Genomic DNA, 24993 nt, shown 5'->3' with positions numbered 1-24993 from the left:
CTTTTTGTTTTTGTTTCTCTTGCCTCGGGAAATGTATCTAGAAAAGTGTTGCTACAACTGATGTGAGATAAATGGCTGCATGTGCTCCTTCTGGGATTTTTATGGTTTCAGCTTTCATGTTTAGATCTTTAATCCATTTTGAGTTTATTTTCGTGATGGTGTGAGAAAGTGGCCTAGTGTTTTTCTATTACTTGTAGCTGTCCACTTTTCCCAGCACCGTTTGTTGAAGAGACTATCTTTTTCCCATTGCATATTCTTGCCTCCTTTTTCAAAGATTAATTGACCATATAACAGTGGGTTTATTTCTGGGCTCTGTATTCTGTTCTTTTGACCTGTGTATCTGTTTTTGGGCTGGTACCATACTGTTTTCATTACTATAGCTTCATAGTATATCTTGAAGTCTGGGATTATGACACCTCCAGTTTTTTTGTTGTTTTTCAAGAGTACTTTGGCTATTCAGGATCTCTTATGGTTCCATACAAATTTTAGGATTGTTTGTTCTAGTTATGTGAAAAATGATGTTAGTGTTTTTATAGGGATCACACTAAATCTATAGATTGCTTTGGATAGTATGGACATTTTAACAGTATATGTTCTCCCAATCCATGAGCATGGCATATCATTCCGTTACTTTGTGTCATCCTCAATTTCTTTCATAAATGTGTTATAGTCTTTAGAGTATAGGTCTTTCATCTCCTTGGTTAAATTTATTCCCAGGTATTATTTTTGGTGCAATTATACATGGGATTGTTTTCTTAATTTCTTTTTCTTGGTCCTTCATTTTAGTGTATAGAATCGCATTAGATTTCTGTACATTGATTTTGTATCCTGCGACCTTACTGAAGTCATTTATCAGCTCTAGTAGTTTTTTGGTGGAGTCTTTAGGGTTTTTTATATATAGTATCATGTCATCTTCAAATAGTGAAAGCTTTACTTCTCTTTTACCGGTTTGGATGCCTTTTATTTCTTTTTTTCTTGTCTGGTTGCTGCAGCTGGGAGTTCCAGTACTATATTGAATAAAAGTGGCCAGAGGGACATCCTTTTTTTATTCCTTATCGTAGGGGAAAAGCTCTTAGTTTTGTTTTTTTGGTTTTTTTTCCATTGAGTATGACATTAGCTGTGGATTTTTCATATATGGCCTTTATTATGTTGAGGTATGTTCTCTCTAAACCTATTTTGTTGAGAGTTTTTATCATGAATGGATGTGGTAGTTTGTTAAATGCTTTTTCTGTATCTGTTGAAATGATCATATAGTCCTCATCCTTTTTCTTGTTAGTTTGATGTAGCACGTTGATGGATTTGCAAATATTGAACCACCCTTACATCCCAGGAATAAATCCCATTTGAGTGTGGCGAATGATTTTTTTAATGTATTATTAGATTTGGTTTGCTAACATTTCAGTGAGGATTTTTGGATTGGTGTTCAGAGATTTTGGCCTTTTTTTCTGGGGTCTTTATCTGGTTTTGGTATCAGGTTAATGCTGGTCTCACAGAATGAATTTGAAAGCTTTCCTTCTTCTCTTTTTTGGAATAGTTTGCAATAGTTTGAGAAGAACAGGTATTTACTTTTCTTTAAATCTTTGTTAGAAATACCTGTGAAGCCATCTGGTCCTGGACACTTGTTTATTGGAAATTTTTTGATGACTGATTCAGTGTCTTTGTTGTAATTGGTCTGTTCAACTTGTCTATTTCTTCCAGGTTTTGGAGGTTATATATTTCTAGGAATATATCCATTTTATCAAGGTTGTTAAATTTGTTGGCATATAGCTTTTTATGATAATCTCTTATAATCCTTTGTATTTCTGTGGCATCAGTTATTTCTCCTCTTTCAGTTCTGATTTTCTTTGGGTCTTCTCTCTCTCTCTCTGATGAGTCTAGCTAAACGTTTATCAACTTTTTGATCTTTTTATATTGTTTTTATGTTTTTTTAATTTTTGAGAGTGAACGAGCATGTGGGTGTGGGAGGGGAAGAGAGGGAGACACAGAATCCAAAGCAGGCTCCAAGCTCTCAGCACAGAGCCCTACTCGGGGCTCCAATGGACAAACCATGAGATCATGACCTGAGCCAAAGTCAGACACTTAACCATCTGAGCACTCAGACATCCCATTTTGATGTTTTTAAAGAATCAGGTTCTAGTTTCATTGATCTCTTGTATTGTTGTTTGTTTGTTTTTTACTTTTTATTTTATTTCTGCTCTAATCTTTATTATTTCTTTCCTTCTTCTGGTTTTGGGTTTTGTCTTTTTGTAGCTCCTTTGGGTGTAAGGTTAGATTGTTTATTTGAGATTATTCTTCCTTCTTGAGGTAGGTCCATATTGCTATTAATTTTCCTCTTAGAACTGCTTTTGTGGCATCCCAAAGAGTTTGGATCGTTTTGTTTTCATTTGTCTGCATGTATTTTTTTATTTCCTCTTTAATTTTTTGGTTGACCCATTCATTGTTTAGTGGCATGTTATTGAACCTCTGTGTATTTATGTTTTTTTCCATATTTTTTGTGATTGATTTTTTTTGTGATTGATTTTTAGTTTCATAGTGTTATGATCAGAAAAGATACATGGTATGGTTTCAGTCTTTTTGAATTTTCTGAGACTTGTTTTGTAGCCTAATATGTCATGTATTCTGGAGAATGTTCCATGTGTGCTTGAAAAAATGTGTTTTCGGGGCACCTGGGTGGCTCAGTCGGTTAAGTGACCGACTTCGGCTCAGGTCATGATCTCGCGGTCCATGAGTTTGAGCCCTGCGTTGGGCTCTGTGCTGACAGCTCAGAGCCTGGAGCCTGTTTCAGATTCTGTGTCTCCCTCTCTCTGACCCTCCCCCATTCATGCTCTGTCTCTCTCTGTCTCAAAAATAAATAAACGTTAAAATTTTTTTTTAATAAAAAAAATTTAAAAAAAAGAAAAGTGTTTTCTGCTCTTTTAGCATGGAGTGTTCTGAATTTATCTATTCAATCCATCTGTCCAATGTGTCATTCAAAGCCACTGTTTTCATGTTGATTTTCCTTTTTTTTTTTTAAAGTGTATTTATTTTGACAGAGAGTACAAGGAGGGGAGGGGCAGAGAGAGAGAGAGAGAGAGAGAGAGAGCGCGCGCGCATCCTAAGCAGGATCTGTGCTGTTAGTGGGGTTGAACCCACAAATCATAAGATGATAACCTGACTCAAATCAAGAGTCACATGCTTAACCAACTGAGGCACCAGATGCCCTTGATTTTCTGTTTGGATGATTTGTCCATTCATTTAAGTGGGGGGTTAACGTCCCCTACTGTTACTGTATTATTATCAATTACTTCTGTTATGTTTGCTTTAGCTTCTTTAAGTATTTGAATGCTCCCATATTGAATGCATACGTAATTATAATTGTTATGTCTTCTTGTTGATTTGTCCCCTTTATGGTTATATAGTGTTATTCTTTGTCTCTTTTTAGAGTCTTTTTTTAAAAAGTCTATTTTGTTTGATATAAGTATTGCTAACTTGGCTTTCTTTTTACTTCTGTTTGCTGATAAATGCTTTTCTATCCCTTCTCTTTGAATCAACATGTGTCTTTAGGTCTGAAATGAGTCTCTTGTAGGCAGCATATAGATGGGTCTTGATTTTTTATCTATTCTGTCACCTTATGTCTTTGGAGAGTTTAGGCCATTTATATTGAAGTAATTACTGATAGGTTTGTAGTTATTTCCATTTTGTTATTTGTTTTATGTTTGGTTTTGTAGTTCTTCTCTGATGTTTTCCTCTCTCTCCTCGTATGATTTGCTTCCTTTTTTTTAGTGATATACTTGGATTCTTTTCTCCTTATTTTTTGCATATATATTACTGGGCTTTGATTTATAGTTACTATTAGGTCTGTGTAAAACATCTTATGCATAGAGCAGTCTTTATTAATTGATGGTTGCTTAAGTTTAAACCCATTCTTTATTTCTTCTCCCACATTTTTGCTATATAGTGTCATACTTTACAACCTTTCATTTTGTGAATCCTTTGACTTTTTACAGATACACATAGTTTTAGTTGTGGAGAGTCTGGTCTGCCAGTCTCTGAGTTGTTTTCTGGGTTATTTACATTGATATAGGTGTTATCTAGTTGTATTTGTGGGACGATGTAAGCTTAGTATACTCCTACTCTGCCATCTTCCCTAGAAATCCATTTTTTCCCTTTATTTTTCTGGGTGGTTTTCTGTTCTGTTCATTTTTGGGGGGGTGGGGCGGTGCGGAGGACTGACCTTGATCCAGGTAGTGGTTGTCACCATTTGAAAAGACTGTATTACCAGCTTTCCATTTAATATAATGTGAGCCATGTTAAGAGTTCAGGACCCACTGACAAGAATTACAGTGTTTAAGTGACATGGGAATATCTGGCTTCAGTTGAATTTTCAGAAGTTTGCCAACTAGACTGGGAAATATGATCATGTGACCTCTGTAATACATGTTGAGGTCCAATTTTTTTCTTAATCCTTAAGGAGAAAGTTAGAATTTCCCATGCTTAAGATGTATTTAAAATTGCTTCCTGATACTGGTAATAAGATTTTGCCAATTACTTTGTCCAGGAAGTTTCCCTATATTCTGCACATACCTATTTAGGCCCTCATGAGTAATGTACTGAAGAAGCAGAATGACAGTAAATTCAGACCTCATTCTCAGAACTTGGGTGAAGGGAGTCTTACTTATGACAAAGAGATTAGTAATCAAATTATTTAATTTGAAAAAAACCTGGTAGTTAGCACTGTAATATGGCATCTCGTAGCCAAGCTGAAAGAGTCATTTAGAGAGGAAAGGAATGTAAGCATAAACTTGAGTCCTGAAAAGTGAGATAAGTTGTTTTTTTCTCCCTTTCTTCCCCCCACTCTTGAAGGAATGGGGGGGGGGGACACAAAATGCCACAGTTTCAGAAATTGAGTTTTGCATGACTTTACCTGGCGGCTAACTGGTTCAGGAGCAACGTGCTATGTACACTGTGTTAAGATGAGCCGTAGCTTTGGACTTCAAGATGAAGGCATTCTGTGTTGGGAAGAGATAAGAAGATTATCTCTCCACTCAGTCACTCTCCATATGTATGGGCACACAAAGATCAATGATTGGTCAGAGGCAAGTAAAGATGTAATGTTGTGGAAGTTTAAAGAAAGGAGAAATCTGAAACTTATTCCTGGGCTAGGATATTCAAGTTTGAAAGGGACTTAAGTTCATATAGGTTTTAGGATTACTGTCTGCTTTGTGTATGAATCATGACCTTTGCTTTGACTTCTCCTTTAAGAGACCTTGTTAGGAATTTGATGATTTTTACATGGGAAACAAAAAAAAAATGTTTTATTTTTATAATAACTTATTAATCATACACTTATATCACTTATTACCTCTTGGGCAGGAGATTTGATGTTAGGATTAAATAGAAGACACTTGTATATAGTGAATGTAGAGTCTAAATAAAGCTCATGGAATAGATCTGACCCTCAGCTTGGGCCATTGAGGCATCAAGTTCACCTAGCCATGGATACCTAAGATCTGGCCAAATAGCTCTGCTTATTGGAAATGAAAATAACTACTGATATTTCGGAGCATGGGACTTACCTAAAGTATCTAGATTAATGATCGTGTTTGTGCCATATCAAAATATTGACATTTTCAAGAAGTAAATGTTTCAGTAAATGTTAGGACTTCTTTGTAATCTATAAACTATAAAGCAAATGGCATTTTATGTGATGAGAGGAAAAAAACCTCATCCTTTCCTTTGTTCATGATTACATATTAATGGCTTACAAGCCCAAGCACAAACCAATAATGTATGATCTCTAGGTACAGTGGTAGACTGTGGACTGTAATATTAGTGTTTAATACATAAGATCAGCCCATCACCCAGGGATGTAAATGGACCTGTCATTTTGTATGATGCTGTCATCATTCTCTTTGGTTAAATGTACCATTTATAATAGTCCCAGTAATCAGCTGCAAGGTAATGTGGAAACATACACCACAGACACAAGTTTTGTAGTTTTTCCCGTCCATAGTTACATGGTTTCCTGCGTAAGGTTTTCTTTTGAACATTTCTCTTCATATGTTGACTCCTTAGCTGAAAAGAAGGTTCCAGGTGAGCATTTTTATTTCTTTTTGTTCTTTGGTAGGTGGAGGACTTAAAAATAGGCAGTTTCTAGTGACAAAAAAGAAATCCAAATTTCTTTGAGCACCTCAAAGATAAGGCTTTTACTGGTATGAATACAAATGTGGCAGGTAACTAATTTTTAACTCAACTAGGGTATTCACATATTAATTGGCCTTTGACCATATTTCTCTTGTTTGCAGTTGTTACCCTTAGGATGAACTTGGAGCACAGCAGAGTTGTCTTTTGTCATTGGAGTCACAGGCTTCTGCACATTTTTACTATGATAGAACCAGCTAGTATTTTTTTTTCCTTAACCAAAATTACCATGCTCAGTACCTACACTGTGCTGCATGCTATAGCTTCACATTCATTATTTCACATAATCCTAATAATAGTCTTACCTGGTAGCTAATCAGAGTGCCACTTTACCGATGAGGAAATTGAGAGTGTTAAAACATGGAAGTATAAGTGTGAATTTAATGTAAACGAAAAGAAATAGAAGAATAGAGAGATTAATGGAATTTTATAAAGGGGCACCTGGGGGGCTCAGTCAGTTAATAGTACACCTCTTGATTTTGGCTCAGGTGGTGATCTGAGGGTGCATGAGTTTGAGCCTCAGGTTTGGCTCCACAATGACGGTGTAGAGCCTGCTTGGGATTCTCTCTCTCCCTTTCTGTCTGCCTCTCTCTTTCTCTTTCTCTCTCTCTCTCAAAAATAAATAAACCTAAAAACAGAATTTAATAAGCAAGTAAATGTCAGATACAAGATTAATGCAGCATTTCAAAACCTTCACTTGTGTCACCTGAATGTCATGTTCACCTGTGGCATTGACACAATAACTAATAGTAGCATTCATTTGAACTCTGGGGTGTGTGATTCAAGTGTAGGCACTTTATGCTCTTCTACAAGCCCCTTCATTTACAGTACATAGAGTAGAAAACAAACTCATGGTTTGAAATGACTGAAACATAAAATCACCAAAAGTTCTTTGCCTATGTGTTGAGCTAATTACTTAGAGCCCATGTGCTTATCTGATGGATTGATATTCCTTCATCTTTCCAAGACTCTTCAGCAGTCTTTGGAGAATAAAAGAAGACATTATTGAGAATATCCCTAAAACTTTTCTACATAGGAAGTTAAACTGAAGATACTTTGTCAAATTAAAACTATTTAACACATATATTGTTTAATAAATATATTTAAGACCATTTAATACATGCATTTTGTTTGTATGTATTAATGTATTAATATATATAACATATATTAATAAGTATATTTAAGACCATTTAATAAATACTTTATTTTATCAATTTAAATAACAAGCACAATTAACATTTAAATAGCCAATTTGAGGCAATTAGATCCTGAAACTTGTGTTCAGCTATGTATTGTCCTCTCTTCCCATTTTTTACATAACCTGCATAATACCCTGATGATCTAAAGTAGATGATAGTCTGCAAATAGGGGCATGTAACAAATAGAAATTTAATAATGCAAATATATATTTTTGGCTTCCTGGGTGAAATAATAAAGCACTTATCCTCCTTAGAGCATTTTGTGAAGCTGATCAATCATGCTTTCTTGAGAAGTAGGTCAGCATGCAGATTTTGTCTGCAATAGAACTGAAGAAGTGCTTTTAATTCTGCACGCAGGAATTCAGCAGGGGATATCTATCCTGGATTTTATGGTTACCCTCGAATAATTCTGGCCTCCACCCCCTTGGGACTTGCAGGTTAAAGTTTTTGCTGAATGTTTTTGTAGATGAAGACTTACACTACCCATTGCTGAATTTCATCTGTGAGACAGCCTTGATGACTGGATGGAACAAAATCAGAATTACTTGGGAGTCTGATTCATGTTCCCCTAATAGTCTCAGAGAAAGAGGAGTTGCGGGAAGTACATGTATTTGAAATTAAAAAGCCATTGAGCAATAGCTCCATCAAAATTTTCTTTCTTTTTTCTTCTAAAATGTACTTAGGTTATCCCTGATGCCCTGGTCCTCAAGTTGTGTTCTATGACCTATCAGCATCAGCATCACCTGGGAATGGATTAGAAATACAAATTCTCAGGCCTCATCCCAGACCTATTGAATCAAAATATCTTGGGGTGGAGCCAACCAATAAATATTTTAACAAGTTTCTATTGGATTTTGATACTTGGCTAAAGTTTTTAAACCACTGCTCTAATGTATACAACAGACCCTTCAATTTTCTAAATTGTGCTTACACATTTTTGTGTGTTTGTGGTAGTCAGATTATAAAACCAAACTTGTAGTGAAAAGTCATGACTCTTAGGTACAGTAATATTAAATAAGTTTATAGATTGCACTTATATTTTATTTGCCATTTTAATGATTAGTGGCCAGCAAGCCTGGGTGTATAAAGTTTCATCCAAATAAGAAACCACATTTGCTTTGATCCTGTTGAGAAGCCAGAATACTTTCAGCTTTTATCTCACATGAAAAGGTAGCAGGATATAATTAGCAGAAAATAGTACGTTTCTTGACAAAAGCACTTGCTGTCCTGTCTCTGGCTTTCCAGTCATGGTTACCTTCTCATTCTAAGTGTTTATTTCCCTGTTGATAAGGAAGGACCATTTTCTGCAATCTCCAAGTACTGGTTCCTTCCAGGTATTTAATATACCATCATCAAAGTAAAGTTAAATTACTTCATATGTGTGACGGTCTTGTTCTGTTTTTTTTTTTTTTTTATGTATAATACGTCAGTTCAGAGTGAATTATAGACCAAAGAGACAGCAGTTGAAGATGGGTAGAGAAGAGAGTTCTTCTTGTTCCTTCCATCCTACCTATAGCCATAAAATTAAACATGAATCATAAGTGATTCAACTCACCGTAACTCACTTACCAGGCCAAACCATGAGATTAATAAATCAGAAAGCACGCCAGCCCTGACACTCATGTTGGTATGTAAGTCATGCCAGCAGATTTTTATTATCTGTGGCTCACCTGACTTTAGTGGGACATTTTAGGGTATAAATTCATGTGGTTAAGTGAATCAGTCATTTATCCATTGAGTACCTACTGTGTTCAAGACACTATGGGGAATATAAAGATACATTTCACACTGAACCTATGCAGCTTAAACAGAGAGCCTACCACAAAGGAGGAACTTAAATATTCTGATTAAGGGGCGCCTGGGTGGTTCAGTCAGTTAAGTGTCTAACTCTTGGTTTTGGCTCTGGTTATGATCTCATAGTTCATGTGTTTGAGCCCCATGTCAGGTTCTGCATTGACAGTGTGTAGCGTGCTTGAAATTCTCTTTTTCTCTCTCTCTGACCCTTCCCTGTTTGTGTTCTCTCTCAAAATAAATAAATGAACCTAAAAAAAAAAAAAACATTGGAACGGGGGCGCTCAGTCAGTTGGGCGTCCGACTTAGGTTCAGGTCATGATCTCACAACTTGTGAGTTCAAGCCCCATGTCAGTCTCTGTTCTGACAGCTTAGAGCATGGAGCCTGTTTTGGGTTTTGTGTCTCCCTCTCTGGCCCTCCCCAGCTCTTGCTTTGCCTCTCTCTCTCACAAAAATAAATAAACGTTAAAAAATTTTTTTTTAATATTTTGAAAAAATGGTTCAAAGACTGTACAGCCTTTTCTTTGTCATAGACGAGCTAAGGTTACACTGGTGATTTCCATTAGGGCAGGTGTCATATTTTATTCAGTTTTATTTTACAAGACTTAATACAGAGTTTAGTATATAGGAAAGCAAACAGTACATATTTATAGTTTCTGGCTGTTGGTGGTTATTTTGTCTTTTCAAACCTGTGAAAACATTCTCAAATCTGTGGAAAACATGAGCAAAATCATTTATTTATTTATTTTTTTAAAGTAAGTATGCAGGGGCGCCTGGATGGCTCAGTTGGTTGACTGTTGGACTTCAGCTCAGGTCATGATCTCATGGTCCATGAGTTCGAGCCCCCCGTCAGGCTCTGTGCTGACATCTCGGAGCCTGGAGCTTGCTTCAGATTCTGTGTCTCCCTCTCTCTCTGACCCTCCCCCCGTTCATGCTCTGTCTCTGTCTGTCTCAAAAATAAACAAACACTAAATTTTTTTTTTAAATAAAAAAGTAAGTATGATTTAATGGTACCTATGATTTTAAAGTATCACTGATCTATAGCAAATATTTCTACATGAGTTAAAGAAATGATTATACATGATTACTTCTGAATACTAAATTATAGTGCTGTCCCTACATTATTTCTGTAATATATCAAATATCTTGTTTTGCTAGGTTAATTCCAGGCTTTAAAGCCAGGCTTTTTTTTTTTTTTTTGAAAATGGGCTTTTTTTCAATAGATAGTGCACCAGCATGGGGATAGTCAGAGAGAGAGAGGGGAGACAGAGAATCCCAAGCAGGCTCCACACTGTCACCACAGAGCCCAGTGCGGGGTTCAGTCCCATGAACTGTGAGATCATGACCTGAGCCGAAATCAAGAGTCAGATGCTCAGTCGATTGAGCCACGCAGGCACTCCTAAAGCCAGGCATTTTGAAGATGAATAAATTGTAATTAGGAAAGAAGTTGAAATTCTTCTCTGCCAGGTTACAGAAATGGGGTGAAAAAGAATATAAAATGGGGAAAATTGCAAGGAATATTTCAGTGACCCCTTGGCATTCTTCAACTTGATTCAGCTACATGCTGTTTTCGTAAGCAGTTTATTGGCACTTTTTTTTAGGTATAAGAAATCATGGGTGAGGGGAATAAATAAAATATGCATATTCAAACTTTTGCCAGTCTGTTATGAGAAAAAAATAAGTAGAAAACATAAAGAGTTCCTCAAGTAAACTATTTTATTTGTATCAGCTTCTTTAACTTTCAAGAATTATTTTGGCCCAAGCCAAATGAATTTCAAAGAAAACTCAAATAAGCATTGAAGAACGCAGACATAGAAATGAGAGTGCACCAGACACTGCTGAAGGCTTTAGAACAGATTCCTTTGGGTCTCGAAGCTTCTGGTTTCATTGTGCATTTTATATTAATTAAAAATAAAAATAAGATATCTGTACTGCTGGGGAAGATCTTAGTGTCTCTGATGGGTTTGTCTGCCAGGCACACACAGTCTGAGGTTTTGCAGAGATTATAATGATAGAATGTATTGATTTTAGCTAACAAATGGCAAAACAAAAATCATTTGGGGCTCCCCTTAAATAAATGCCCAAGATTCTCCGTGAATCCCAAGCCCAACAGACTTAGGTGTCCTGGTTCAGCAAGCAACCAACACACTTGGCATGTGAGGCAGGGTGTGGTGGTAAACAGAAGGTCTGTAAAAAATTAATAGCTCCATAACTGAGAGGCAACATTCAAACCAGGAGGGCAAAAAACTATTGTAAAGACAAACATTGTTATTACCTTCCAACTGTGGCTCCACAGTGACTTACATCTTCTTGGGCATCAATTCAAAGACAAGCAGTGGAAGGAATCAGAAATATTAATAATGTCATGGCTAAAGACGAGACTTCAGAGGTCTCTTTCAAAGTGGTTGCTCTCTTTCAGGGACGGGAAGGAATGACCTCATTTCTAAACTCAGTGTGACCCCCTTAGTTCAATGGTTAAATTAATTTGGAAACTCATTCCATTTTATATTTGAACCAGGCACATGTTTTGTGGACTACGTTTTCTCTAGACTGCACTTCAGTCTCCCTCTTTGGTTCATGTTTTTAAAAATAAAAGGAAATTACACCCATGAGACAGTCTTCTTGCACACAAAGAGCAAGCTGAAAAACCCTGATCAGAGCTGAGTGGATGGCTTGGTATCTGCTGTGTGCAGATAGTGACAAGAAGATGACTGATCACTCATGTACCAATAAGTCATTGGTTCTTTAGGCTCTGATAAATGTATTTTAATGATTTTCTGTTAAGCTTGGGTTTAATCTTTGAGAGTGATTAGAATACATTTCTTCTGTTTTGTCTTGTTTCGCCTGGTTTTTGATGAGCCTTGTTTTAAGAAGCAAATATGTTCCTGCTAACTGCTTAATATTTTTTGTTTTTAAATTGTGTCCTTTAATATGTTAAGGCTATTGTCAAAACCCAAGTGATAGAAATTTTTATAAAGAGTAACCTCAAGAGGCTTTAAGTGAAGATGTTAACATACTACTGAACACACAATACTCATGTTCTGTCTTAGTAGACCAGCTTTGTAAATAACAGTAGATTGTGTGGCTGCCAGGATATAAATATTTTTGCAGACTAAGGCCATTTTGTTTTGTTTTGTTTTGTTTTACTTTCTGAGGAACTGTAGCCTCTAAAATCTCATTGTGTGCTTTCCCACTTGCAAGTTCATTGTGCAGTCCCTGCTTTTAAATGGTCATTTGCACTCCATTGGAAGTAGCATTTAATTTTATAAGCATTTAGCTTGCATTCATATTCAAGGCCATGGCATTTGGGTTGACACTGGGACAATACATACTGACTCTGGCAATAATAAAAAGAAATATGTGTATAAACTGCAAAATGGTGCCTTTTTCATAGCATATTTTAATGTAAATATGATGTCTGACAGTACTGCCTCTAGATATTATCTACATGGAATAACAAAACTTCTTAGATCAGTTTTCAAGTGCAAAATGTGGTGATTGTGGAACATTTTGTAAGAACCAGATCAGTGTGGTTTCAGAGTATGTTACTAAAAAGTATAACCTGAATTGTTTGTTTAGTATGGAGACCGTAATAATAGAAATGCTATTCCTGATAACTGTATGCATGTATATGTTGTACCATATGATGTGCTCCCTCCTTTTATTCAAGCAGTCTAGAATAAGGGCCAGCTTGAAGCCTTACTATGTGATAGGTTTTTGAAACACTACATAACAATAATACTGGAATAGGGAAAATGAGGTTTTTGAACCATGAAAGATAATTGGATATTTTGGTAAGTCTCACTGCACTCATGTACTAACACAGGAATTAATTTGTCATGGGTGGTTGTATTCCAAAAATACTTTCCCCATAGGAAAAAGGAATTATTTACCCACTAAACCAGGTGAGATGACATGTAGTCCGATGCAGTACAAATTTTATTATAAAACCTAATAAATGAAAATGTAAAAGGTAAAAATCCTCCTACATCTCTCAGTTCCCAACTTGAGGGCATATCTGCTCTTATTTCTTTTTAATGAGGAAAGGATATATGAAAGTGGGGGCACAGTAAGCCCAGGCTGATTAAAAGGGAAGTGAAGAGGAAATCAAAGTCTCATGTGCCTCTGAAAAGGAAATAGGATTGTTGGAGTCACCATAACGCCTAATTAAAGTGGCTGTCACTGGCTTGCCTTTTAGAAATAGAAGATGTACCTAGGCCTGGTTTATTTAAATTTGGAAGCACTTTTACATTAGATTTTTGAAATTTGTAATAGTTACTTTTTGAGCTTTGTATATGATATTTACTCACCTCGGTAGCTTAAACATGCTTTTAGGTTAACTCTTTCGGTGACTCTTATTAAGCCAACATAATCATGATGAGGCTTTTTATTTTACTTACTGCACTATATCTGTAGATTTAAGCAGTTAATTTCCTAATATTTAATGATATCTCAAACTGTCAGCGTGACAATGACAAATACTTATGTGCAGTAACTCAAGAGTGCCTTTATTCTTCCACTCCCTGCATGGGGAATTAATCACTTCCTTAAATCAGTCATAGTACTTGAGTATATTTTTCTAAAGTCACTTCATTCTGAAGTGTCAATTAATGATTAGCATTTAAAATATGGTGCAGCCATTAAACTTAGCTTAGGTAAAGTACCCACTGACAGTGTGTTTTTTCTGTGGAGAGCTATTTTAAATGAAGCATGTTAAATTATTTGACTTTCTTTATGGTGTCACATAATATCATTGCCAAACCACCACAAATCTTGGCAGATTATGCCTCCACAGGTCTCATAAGCTATAAAACAATAGTTTCTTACCCTGTTCTTGGTTCTGAGCCGTGAATAGACTGTAAGCTATCAACCTTTTCCTTAGGAAGAGAGTGGAAGGAGAAACAGCACATCCATCCTTTCACATATAATTCATGGACCCAGATTAGCTTCAGGTGACAATCCCACTCTGGGGAGTAGGATTGGCCAAAATGTTTCCAACGGGTGATAAGAAAGGTCCTTTAAGAAGACCTTCCACAGTGATTCCTTAACACTGAACACTACTCGGGGCACCTGGGTGGCTCAGTGGGTTACGCGTCCCATTTTGGCTCAGGCCATGATCTCATGGTTTGTGAGTTCGAGCCCCGCGTCAGGCTCTGGGCTGACAGCTCGGAGTCCAGAACCCCCTTTGGATTCTATTTCTCCCTCTCTGTCCCTCCCCCACTCATGCTCTGTCTCTGTCCCTCTCTCTCTCTCTCTCTCTCTCTCTCTCTCTCAAAAATAAACAAAACATTAAAATAAAATTTAACACTATTCACAAAAGGGGTAGAAGTGGGTAAAGAGTCAAAATATGTGTGTGGAAACTTTGGTGAGTAAGAAACTCTGTCTACTGAAACAGAAGGTAAGGGAAAGAGAATAGCTTCGCAACAACATAATAATATAACAATTATTTATTGAAGATTATCATGCGCCAGGCCACACATTAAGCACTTTACATGATTAATGCAATCCTTGCAACAATTCAGGAAAATTGAAACCATTAAATTCTAATTTTGCAGAATAAGGAAGAGAGTCTTAGAGAAAATAACAGGCCTAATGTACCCATTAATAAGTGGAAAAGCCCAGCTTCAAATCCCGGGTTCTTAATCCCTATGCAAAAGTTGAAACAATGGCAGTTTTGTAGGTTGGTAGCAGAAAAGTAGAATTCATGCAGTGGTGGTCTATTCTGCTGTGAAGTAAGAGGCAAGTTTATATCCTGGAACTAAAGGGTAAGTTTGATGAGAGTTTGGAGAATATTTAAAATGCTTTCCCTCTTTTGTTGAAGTATTTGTCACGTAGTTGACTGGAGAAAATCTTATTTGCACAATTTCTATGAGGATGATGGTTATGAATTTATAATGGCAATCTGGCTGGTGAGTAGATTTATTTTGCCCCCACAGTTTTGGGGAAGCTCCAGTGTAGGTATGGAGAAAGCATCCAACAAAAAGATATTAGGGACCACTAATTATTAGCAGGACCACTAATGAAATTTTAGGGCACTTTGTCAAAGATAGATGTGGGAAAATGTGAGAAATCCAAAGAAGTAATACTCAGTATTGTCATGAAGTTGAAACAAACTTTGTACTAAGAAAATTTGAACAATCCACCCGGAGGATAAAGAAATCATATTCAGAAAGCAGAATCCTAGAACTGGTGATATTGTGTGAAAATGGGTTTTTACTCCAGAATGTGACTTTGGGGTGGTTGGATGATAGAAGTGGAATTCTTTCAGGTGCACGTGATGTAAGTACATACAAGTCAAGTCATCCAAGCAAAATTGAAAAGGTGGTGGAGGATGAGAAAACTAAAGAAAGTTAGAGGTAGAACCAGCCTTGTAGTGACATGAGGATTTAGATACCACTGAGATGCCTAAAGATCTCTGTCTCCTGTCCTCTTCTCGTGTATCGAAGGCATTCTGCAAAGATAGTATTTAGAGCAGATGGTAGGCATTCTGCTTTAAAATGGATACTCCACCTATATCCCTATTCCTTTCAAGGTTAAGTCACTTTAAATGACATCTTGTGCATTATTTGGGAAGAGAACATTGTAATTCCATTAACAGTAAGCTCTACTTAGGTATATTAAGTTATACTGTTAGCTAAAATTACTTCCTATGTCTCAAAAACGTTGTTATGTCTTCATCGCCATGTTTAACTTGAAAATGCTGAGGATTTTGGATTTCGGGAAGGCTTGTGTTATGAAGGGTAATGGTGTACCGTGATTCGTTGCTTACAGTTGTGCTTTAAAGTTTGATTAAAAAGTTCACAACTTAATGTAGGTAGAAACTATCTTTTTGCCACTTGCATTAGGGACCCTCATGAGGGTTTCCATTGCTTTGTTCTTCTCAATTGAATTTTTGTTCTGTGTATAGAATTAGTGTAAAGATTGGTTTAGAGTTCAAAGATACCACTAATTAAGTGATAATCTAATGTATTCTGCAACCTGTTTTGTTTTCAGCTCAAGTCAGTATCTGTTGCCAATTATACTCCAATTAATTCCAGTTTCAGTGTGAGAAATTCTTCCTTCACTGAACTAAGTAGAGTGGATGTCTTTAACTGAAGCTTCTCCGATCTGACAGCTTTGCTCTTCTTTCAAAAATGATATGCTTATATGAAGCATGTTAATTTGTTCATTGCATTTCAATAGGGCTTATTGTCCATCAGAGTCTATTTGATCAGAGCATTAGGAAAATGTAATAGGTATATGTGAAACCAAAGGGAAAGAGAAGGTCAAAGTACAGTCAGACACTGCGATGTATATTGAATTTTAATATTCTCTGAACAAAAATTGATTAAATGCCAACTGTATATAAGACATTGGGCCACACGCTATCCTAGTACATAGTAATACATTTTGTGATATTATAAGAAACCTGTATTTCTTCAGATAATGGCAAATATTAATTCCAGAAGAAGAACAGTGCTCAGTTGTGATTAATGAGAGAGGCAGTGACATGACTGGAAAACCTGTGGACGTTGGGTCTACATTGACCGGGTATTAATCCTGGTGCTGCCACTTACTGTGTGTAGTGAAGTAAACTTTATTTAGTAAAATTAATTGCATTCTGAAATAAATCTCTTTGATCCTAGGATTTCTAAACTGGAAAGCAGGAATAATAATAATCACAGGGGTGTATGTGTGTGTGTGTTCACTTGAAGCCATTTCTCATAGTTTGCAGATGTGCTCCTGTGTCTGTCATTAGGCATTTTAAGACAATTTGGGAAAGGGGCTAGCCTCTTGAGTGCCAGAGTTTGAACAATGCCTGAAAGTGTGAATGATTGTGTGCAGCAACATCCATGCTTGCTCACTTGGGTGAAACTGATACCTGGGCCATTCAGTTTCTTCTTCAGAGTTTCCAGAGGGCTGAGCAGACACAATAGTAAGTTTCCATCTAAAAAAGCTAAGAAAAATTACACTGACCTAGCCTAATACTGGAGATAGGGGTAAGTTTGGATAGGCAAAAGATGTCAATGACCATAATATTGATAGTAATAATTGCAGCTAATAGATATTAGCTAATAGGTAATACCTAGCATGAGCCAACTAATGTTCTAATATTTAATTGTCACAAAGATCTTGTAAGACAGGTATTCATATTATCCTCATTTGCAGAACAAGGAACTGAAAGACAAAAAATTATTTGCTCAGGCAGAATTTTAAGAGAGCTCCCCCAGAATCCCCGTTCTGAGTTATTCAATCAAACAGGTATTGCTTTGAAGAGATTTTACAGATATAATTCAAATTCAACTGACTTTGAAATAAGGAGATTATCTAGATGGACCTGCCTGACAAATCACATGAGGCTTTTAAAGGCAGAGAGTTTTCTCAGGCTGGTGGCAGAAGTCAGAGATTGAAACCACCAGAAAGGTTTAAGGTGCCATTACTGTCTTGATGATAAAAAGACTGGAAAAGACCTGAGAGTAACCCCCTACTGAGAGCCAGCAAGAAGAGAAGAACCACAGTCATGTGGCAGCAAGGACCTTGATTCTCTAATAACTGGAAAGAACCTAGTAATGGATTTCCCCAGACCCTTGATTTCAATCTCAGGAGATCTTGAGCAGAGAACCCAGCCATACCATTCTTGAAGATACCATACTTGAAGAAGTGTGAACAGATACATGGGTGTTATTTGAAGGTGCTGTGTTTGTGGTGATTTGTTATGCAGTAGTGGAAGCCTTATATAGTCATATATTTACTGGCTACAGTGATCTTAACTGCTAAGCTCTATAGAGCTAGAACATAGAGGCATGAAACAGAGCTCAGATGTGGGAAATATGTCTACTCTGCAGACAGAATTAAGGCCTGGAGGTGACAGGGGGTAACCAAGAGCGTGGCATGAGAAGTCATCCTCTGGGGGGGAAGTGATCTCAGGTGTGCCATGTCCTGAGAGGGGAGGGGAGAGATTGAGAGAGAGAGAGATATAGGGAGAGAGAGAGATTGGTTCAGAGATTGGATTCCTCTGTAGCTCACTTATCACATGAGTCAACTTTAGGAAATGCAGTCTGAGACAGCTCTTCTGGTTTGTAGGTGTTTGGGAAATAGGCAGAAAGAGCATGTGCGTGTCACCTGGAGCCTTGCAATTCAAAGTGTGACTTGAGAGCCAACAGCACCTACAGCATCAGAGAGTTTATCGGAAATGCTAAAAGTCTGTTTTAGCCCTAGCCCTAGTAGGTCACAATCCACGTTTTGACAAGATCCCAGATGATTTATTTGCATGGTAAAGTCTTAAAGCACTACACTGGAAAACAACCAACAACTAACCAAGCAACCAACAGGAATTCCCAGCAGTTTCTGTATAACAGTTTTGTCAGTTTCCAAGTAGAGTGTAGCGAAGAAAAAGATCTTAATGGAATTTGAATTATTTTCCTTTATTTTCTAGTTTTAATATCCTTTTAGTAAATTGTAGTGATGTATATGACTTAGAAAAACTGTTCAGAAAATTCAGAGAATGGAAGCAAATGGATTACAGAACTAAACGGGTAAATAAATAATTCCTGTCCATGAATCTTCGATGATTTGTACATGTCTTTAAAGAAAGAGATGCATATTGAAAATCTGTATGAATTGTATATAAAAGCCCCGCTAATATACTTATGGTATGCTGCATGCATGATCTGACCTACCTGGATATGAAGCATCCTACCTTTAACACATGTTTTTTGTTGTTGTTTTGTTTTGTTTTGTTTTTACAATTCACGTGGCGGACACATCTTGACACATGGAGCTAGAATACTGAGAAATTTTAGTACATGTTCAAATTTTAAAGCGAACATCACTATTTTAAATTACATGTACCCATTTTCAACAGTAATAAGTATGGAAACAATTTTTTAAATCCGCATATGAAAAGGGAGGATATTTTTCATGTTCTTGTAAAATAATATGATAAAATTAAAGATTCCATTTTAAAGAGGACAATGCAACAACCTAGGCATATAAATTTAAATACAAGCAGTTCGTTAAAATTGCCAATTTTTTCCAATGAGAAACTAGAATTACTTGTAGATGAAGTTTGTTATTTTTCCCTGGGCTGTGAAGCAATCATGAATACGGTAATATTTTATTAGATAGATAAGGCAGCGAAAGCAAACAGCCGTGAAATCCAGGCCACAACCATCTCAACATGAGATTGCCATTAAGATCAAAATAAATTATTAGTTTTCAGAAATGGTTGTGAGAGAGAACTTAGTCTTTCATCTATTTTCAGGAAGGCTGTGTAAACAGGAACAACATGAAAACACTCCAACTACAGTTTTAGCTGTAAGAAAATTTTTAGGGATTTTACATGTGAAGTTCCTGACATTTAGGTTATAAATTGAGCTCTTAATTTTTTCCACGGAAGCCAATATATGTATTATTTGCTGATTTGAAATAATAATCTTTGTGTTAGACTTGAATGTCTTTAAGTGGATTTTTAAATTTTTTTTAATGTTTATTTTTGAGAGAGAGAGAGTGTGTGGAGCGTGAGCGGGGGAGGGGCAGAGAGAGAGGGAGACAAACACAGAGAGAGAAGCAGGTTCCAGGCTCTGAGCTGTCAGCACAGAGCCCGACGTGGGGCTTGAACTCACGAGCTGTGAGATCATGACCTGAACCAAAGCTGGATGCTTACCCTACTGAGCCACCCAGGTGCCTGTTTAAGTGGATTTTTAATAGAGAAAAAATAGATTTACACAAAACTCAACTACTTCCCAACAGCTGTGACATTTCCAGTATCATATGGTGGGTTTGTATTTGAAATGCGTGCTCTTAACTATGTTCTTGTGCTATTATTATAGAAAAAGAGAGTACATTATTTTATCAGTTTCCCTTCTGTTATCCCATGAATTGGAATCCTGCCAGAAATTGATCTAACAAATAGTATCTATTTAAACTGATCTCCAACCAAAAGACCTCCTGTATGATAGAGTCCCTATTTTTAGTATATTGTATTTTCAGAAAGTAATTATAAAGAGTAAATCTTTGATAATTACAAATAATTACAATAAACAGCACGTTTTGTAAGATTTTCAACTAATAAATACTATCTCCATATAATGTTAAGAATATTCTTCCTCTTCACTGTTCTGGCTCTGCTTCTAAGTAAGAATTTGTTGTAGATTTTGTCCAGGGAAATACAAGATGTATTTGGTACAAAATAACCATCTATATGTACACTTCAGTGCCTTTCCTGACATTCTCATTGGTACAAATTATAATCATTTTATAACACATTCTATTTATATGAGATCCAAGAAGTCGGTTACGTGATGATTGTCGCACCTTAGTCACATAGGTGGAAAGCTGAAGCTTTTATCCAGGGGATAAAAAGCAAAAAGCAAAACTAGTGCACTCTACAATTACGTGTGAATTTGAATGGGAATTTAAAAATATGCTACATGCAACATTTACTTGTTTAGGACACCTTTTATCAACATAAGTAACTTGTGCTCAGTTTTAAAGAATGCTTTCTGTCTGTAAGATTCACTTTTACTTTATATTTTACATTTACTTTAAGTGTATCAAACTAAGGATTTATAGTCATCCAGTCAGAAAACTTTTGAAAACAAACTGATAAAATTAATAATCAGCACTAATACCTGGACATTCTGAAACATACAAAGCTTCAATTAGTACTTTTACTGGATTTTTTTCTAGTGGGTTTTCTCCTGGTTTTTCTCAGGAAAGAATAAAAGCTATTATATAAATAGAGCAATATTATCACAAAATGGGTTTAATTGTAGTTTATATTCATGTACTTCATTTTCTTTGTGGCTATGGGAAATGATTAAAAAAAAAAAGCTAATGCCTTTTCAAGAGTGAGGCTGTAATAGTACTTAGAAGTTGGGATTCCACGCCTCAAGGTCAGCATCTAACTAACCTGAATGCAGAAGTCATGCTATCTTATTAGTATGACAGAGGTTCATTTATTTTCTTGCTGCAAATTTGCTGTATTGGGCTTTTCTGGCTCTTAATTAGCTATCTGCCTCTTAGCAATGTTAAGGTATCTTGGCATTGTAAATGCAAAAGCAAAATGATCAGAGCATTTCAAGGACCTACATACTGATAATGCTTTTTAAAGTCACTTTTTTTGTATATAAAATAAAAAATAAACTTGGGGGGGTATAGCTAACTCCAAACCTTATCTGATTCTCCAATTTTAGGTGCCTATTTCAAATGATTAGAACTGTTAGTTTCTATAATTAACATTGCTCTCTTTCCACATTACCATTTCTGAAATCAGCAAATTCCTTAATCTTTGTACTTCCTTTCAACGTTGGATGATTTCCAGTGTGAAGTGTTGTTTTGAACGTAAATAGAATCAGCTCAGAACAACTCTCTGATACATTGAGAAATAAAGGTGTCTTTGGAGAGAGAACTTCAAGTGCAAATTAACTTGAAAGAATTTAACCTGAGTGTGGAATAATTTGCATTTTTTCTTCTGTGCAGCTGTGGGAATTGCTTCTGTGGGCCCGGTTAGGGACGTTGCCCAGCTCCTTGTAATTTTGTCACATCTGTCAGCTGTAGCTAAATGGAAAATACAGTAAGAGGTAACATGACATAGATTTGGGACATTCCCTAGAGGGTCGTCTCCTTGCAGAAGTGAATAAATTATGTGAAAACTGAAATGAAATATAGTATTGTTGATTTGCCAATTCATGCAATTTGAAAGAATGAAAAAAAAAATCACTTCTTAGATTTGCTGTTTAAATTCTTGACAGCCAGAGGCTCCTATCTATCAAGATATTTTCTGATCCAAGAATGAGACCAGTGTTATCTATGCCAGTTGTTTTTTCTGATTTATAAGTTTTTATGAAAATGTTTTACAGAGAAGTAATCAACATATCGTTATTTAGATACATATGTTTAACAAGTTTTCATTTTTGAAAAAAAGGTGGACATGCCAGACATGCCAGTGTACCTAAATATTAAGCGTCACAGTTTCTCAAAGGCTAATGATTATGATTATACAGTAAAAACAGTCAACAGCTTGTAGATCAACTGGGGGCAGTTCTACAATTAATGTGTGGATGAAATACCAAGGATCGCAGACTCAGTAGTTTACTAAAAGCTGTCATTGTGCAGTGCCTTTATACATTTAATTGGTGTTATTTTAAGTGGTGCCTAGGTGCCTAGGAAGGCACCTAAGTATAGAAACTAGGTAACCTTCAATTTGGTCTTACTGTACAGGTGCCTGTATTTTCTATACAGAGATCTTCTTTCTTTTTTTTTTTTCCCCTATACAGAGATCTTTAACTAGGTGGGAGGTTAATCACAATAGCTTCTGCTTTCATCTTGAAGAGTTCTTGTGAAGGTTAATGAGAAGACATTGAAAGACATTTGAAAGAAATTTATAAACCATAAAGGATCAATAACAATGATTACTGTTATCTTTGGGCGTTCATTAAACAACTGAAGAATGGGAATTGTACATGCTCCTTGGTTGGCCCCTGACATAAAGTGTTTATCTTGTTAAATAATCTCTCAAGATTTGCCTTGATGTTCATGAAATAAATATACTACCCACTGAATTTATGCAGAAGATATAAGATATAAAGTTACATATGTCATCAGTATCCTCAAGGAGTTTGTAGTCCAACAAAAATATGGCTGCATTAGTAAGCATGAAAAAAATTGTCAGTGACTTAAGGAAAATGAAAATTCTGTTCTTTGACTTAAGGAAGATGAGAATTCTGTTCTTAGTTTGTGAAAATTTTGGGGCATGAGTGGGCCTCAAAGAGTTAATGAACAGCCAGCAGTCCAGGCAGAGTGGAGAGGTTGTTCCGGGGATAGGGAATGCAGTGCGCTAAGGTTTTGGAAGGTTCAATACAAAAGTTAGGTCAGTCAATGGCAAATAATACAATTATATAAAAAATATAGGAAAACATTAAACTATAATATATTAAAACACTGGAAAGTACTGAAAGAACTCTATGTTTCACAGCAGGAAATGTCTTCCAGAATCTTTTTTTTTTTTTTTTTCCCCACAGAGAAGACAGTTTGGCCTCACCACATTCAACGATATTAAATTCATTACCAGTATTTAAAAGTTTGATATTTCACACAAAAATGTCATTTCTAGTTTTCTTGAACTTCTGATCCAAACTGTAGTGGTGAGTCCATTTTCTCTTGTGGCTATAATCAGAACAGAATTCATGTTCCACTATATATGGGACACATGCTCTCCATGTTATACTGCTGTTGACTGTCTTGAGTTGTTTGTGCCACTTGCCTGGTGCCTGTAGGTATATGAGTTTGCACACCCTTCTCTGCAAGATCCAAGAACTCCCTGTTGGACATTCTTAATAGTTGTTTCTTCCCTCTCTTTGAACACTCCGATTTTCCTTTCTGTGATAGTTTTTTCATGTTTCAGAACGTGTTTTCGAAGTTCTTCCTTGTAATGAATTAAAATTTACTTTCTTGGGGCACCTGGGTTGCTCAGCCAGCTAAGTGCCCGACTCTTGATTTCAGCTCCCATCATGATCTCACAGTCATGAGATTGAGCCCCATCAGGCTCCATGCTTAGTGTGGGGCTTGCTTGGGATTCTTTCTCTCCCCTGCTCATGCTTTCTTTCTCACACAAAATAAAAATTAAAAAAAATGTTTTAAAAATAGTTTAAAAAATTACTTTTTTAAAATATCCCAATGATTTGTCTTAAATATGCTTAAAGGAGTAATGTAAGAAGCCTAATCTTTTTGCCTTTGGTAAAATTAAAATATTATTTCTTGACAATTCTACCCTTATTTATGGATTTAATTACCATTCTGTTACCAACTCGTTTCAAACTGCCTACTGAACATGTCCACCTAGATCTTAGTGTTATATAGAAATTAAAACATAACATGTGTAATTGAGGCTGAACTCATCATCTTCCACACCAAACCAGGTTCTCCTTGTACATTCCCGACATTAGTAACTGGTCTAAATATTCATCAAATGACTCAGTCTTGAAAACAAATCTTCGTAAACTCCTTGCATTACTTCATACCCTTTATCTGTTGAACAAGTACCATAACTGCAGTAATTGTTTATTCATTTTCCATTATCATTTACTGTGGACCACTGCCATAGCCCCCTAATTCCCTTGTCCTAAGTCATGCTCACCTTCAATCTGTTTGTCACACAACTACCATAAGCTTTCTCTAATATGTGGATTTTTCTGGGTACTCCCCTAATTTTTAAAATGCTGTTGATTTACCATCATATTCAAGATGAAGCCCAAACTATTTTGTTTGTTTTCAGAATCTGTTTCCATGTACTTTCCAGTATCATTTACTACTATATCCTAAACATACTGTGATGTTAACATGATGTTAACGTGTGTTCCTTCTATCACAACTTTCTTGAGGGTTTTTATTAAGAAAAGAGGATGCTGTATTTTATCAAATGCTTTTTCTGTGTCTATTGACAGGATCATATGGTTCTTACCCTTTCTTCTATTAATTTGATGTATCACAGTGATTGATTTGTGAGTATTGAACCAGCTCTGCAGTCCAGGAATGAATCCCACTTGATCATGCTGAATAATTCTTTTTATATGCTGTTGAATTTGATTTGCTAGTATCTTGTTGAGAATTTTTGCATCCATGTTCATCAGTGATATTGGCCTATAATTTTCCTTTTTTACTGGTGTCTCTGTCTGGTTTGGGAATCAAGGTAATGCTGTCTTCATAGAATGAGTCTGGAAGCTTTCCTTCCATTTCTATTTTTTTGGAAAAGCTTGAGAAGGATAGGTATTAACTCTGCTTTAAATATCTGTTAGAATTCCCCCAGGGAAGCCATCTGGCCCAGGACTCTTATTTGTTGGGA

At 36.2% G+C, this 24993-nt stretch overlaps 1 protein-coding gene and 1 long non-coding RNA gene across 4 annotated transcripts in view; one reads left to right on the top strand and one right to left on the bottom strand.

The window, feature by feature from the left end:
- THSD7A (thrombospondin type 1 domain containing 7A) overlaps positions 1 to 24993 on the top strand; it is a 438927-nt gene that overhangs the window by 100264 nt on the left and 313670 nt on the right. The window lies entirely within an intron of this gene.
- LOC122487935 lies at positions 1108 to 24631 on the bottom strand. The gene is made up of 3 exons (XR_006298510.1): positions 24492 to 24631; positions 7205 to 7208; positions 1108 to 1139 (listed from the first exon to the last, which is right to left on the bottom strand). It is a non-coding gene; the product is annotated as an uncharacterized LOC122487935 (long non-coding RNA).

The sequence above is a fragment of the Prionailurus bengalensis genome, chromosome A2 (genome assembly GCF_016509475.1).
Source record: "Prionailurus bengalensis isolate Pbe53 chromosome A2, Fcat_Pben_1.1_paternal_pri, whole genome shotgun sequence".
In the NCBI taxonomy this organism is placed as follows: domain Eukaryota; kingdom Metazoa; phylum Chordata; class Mammalia; order Carnivora; family Felidae; genus Prionailurus; species Prionailurus bengalensis.
The sequence above is the reverse complement of the archived record's forward strand: the minus strand, read 5'-3'. Positions and strand labels throughout refer to the sequence as shown.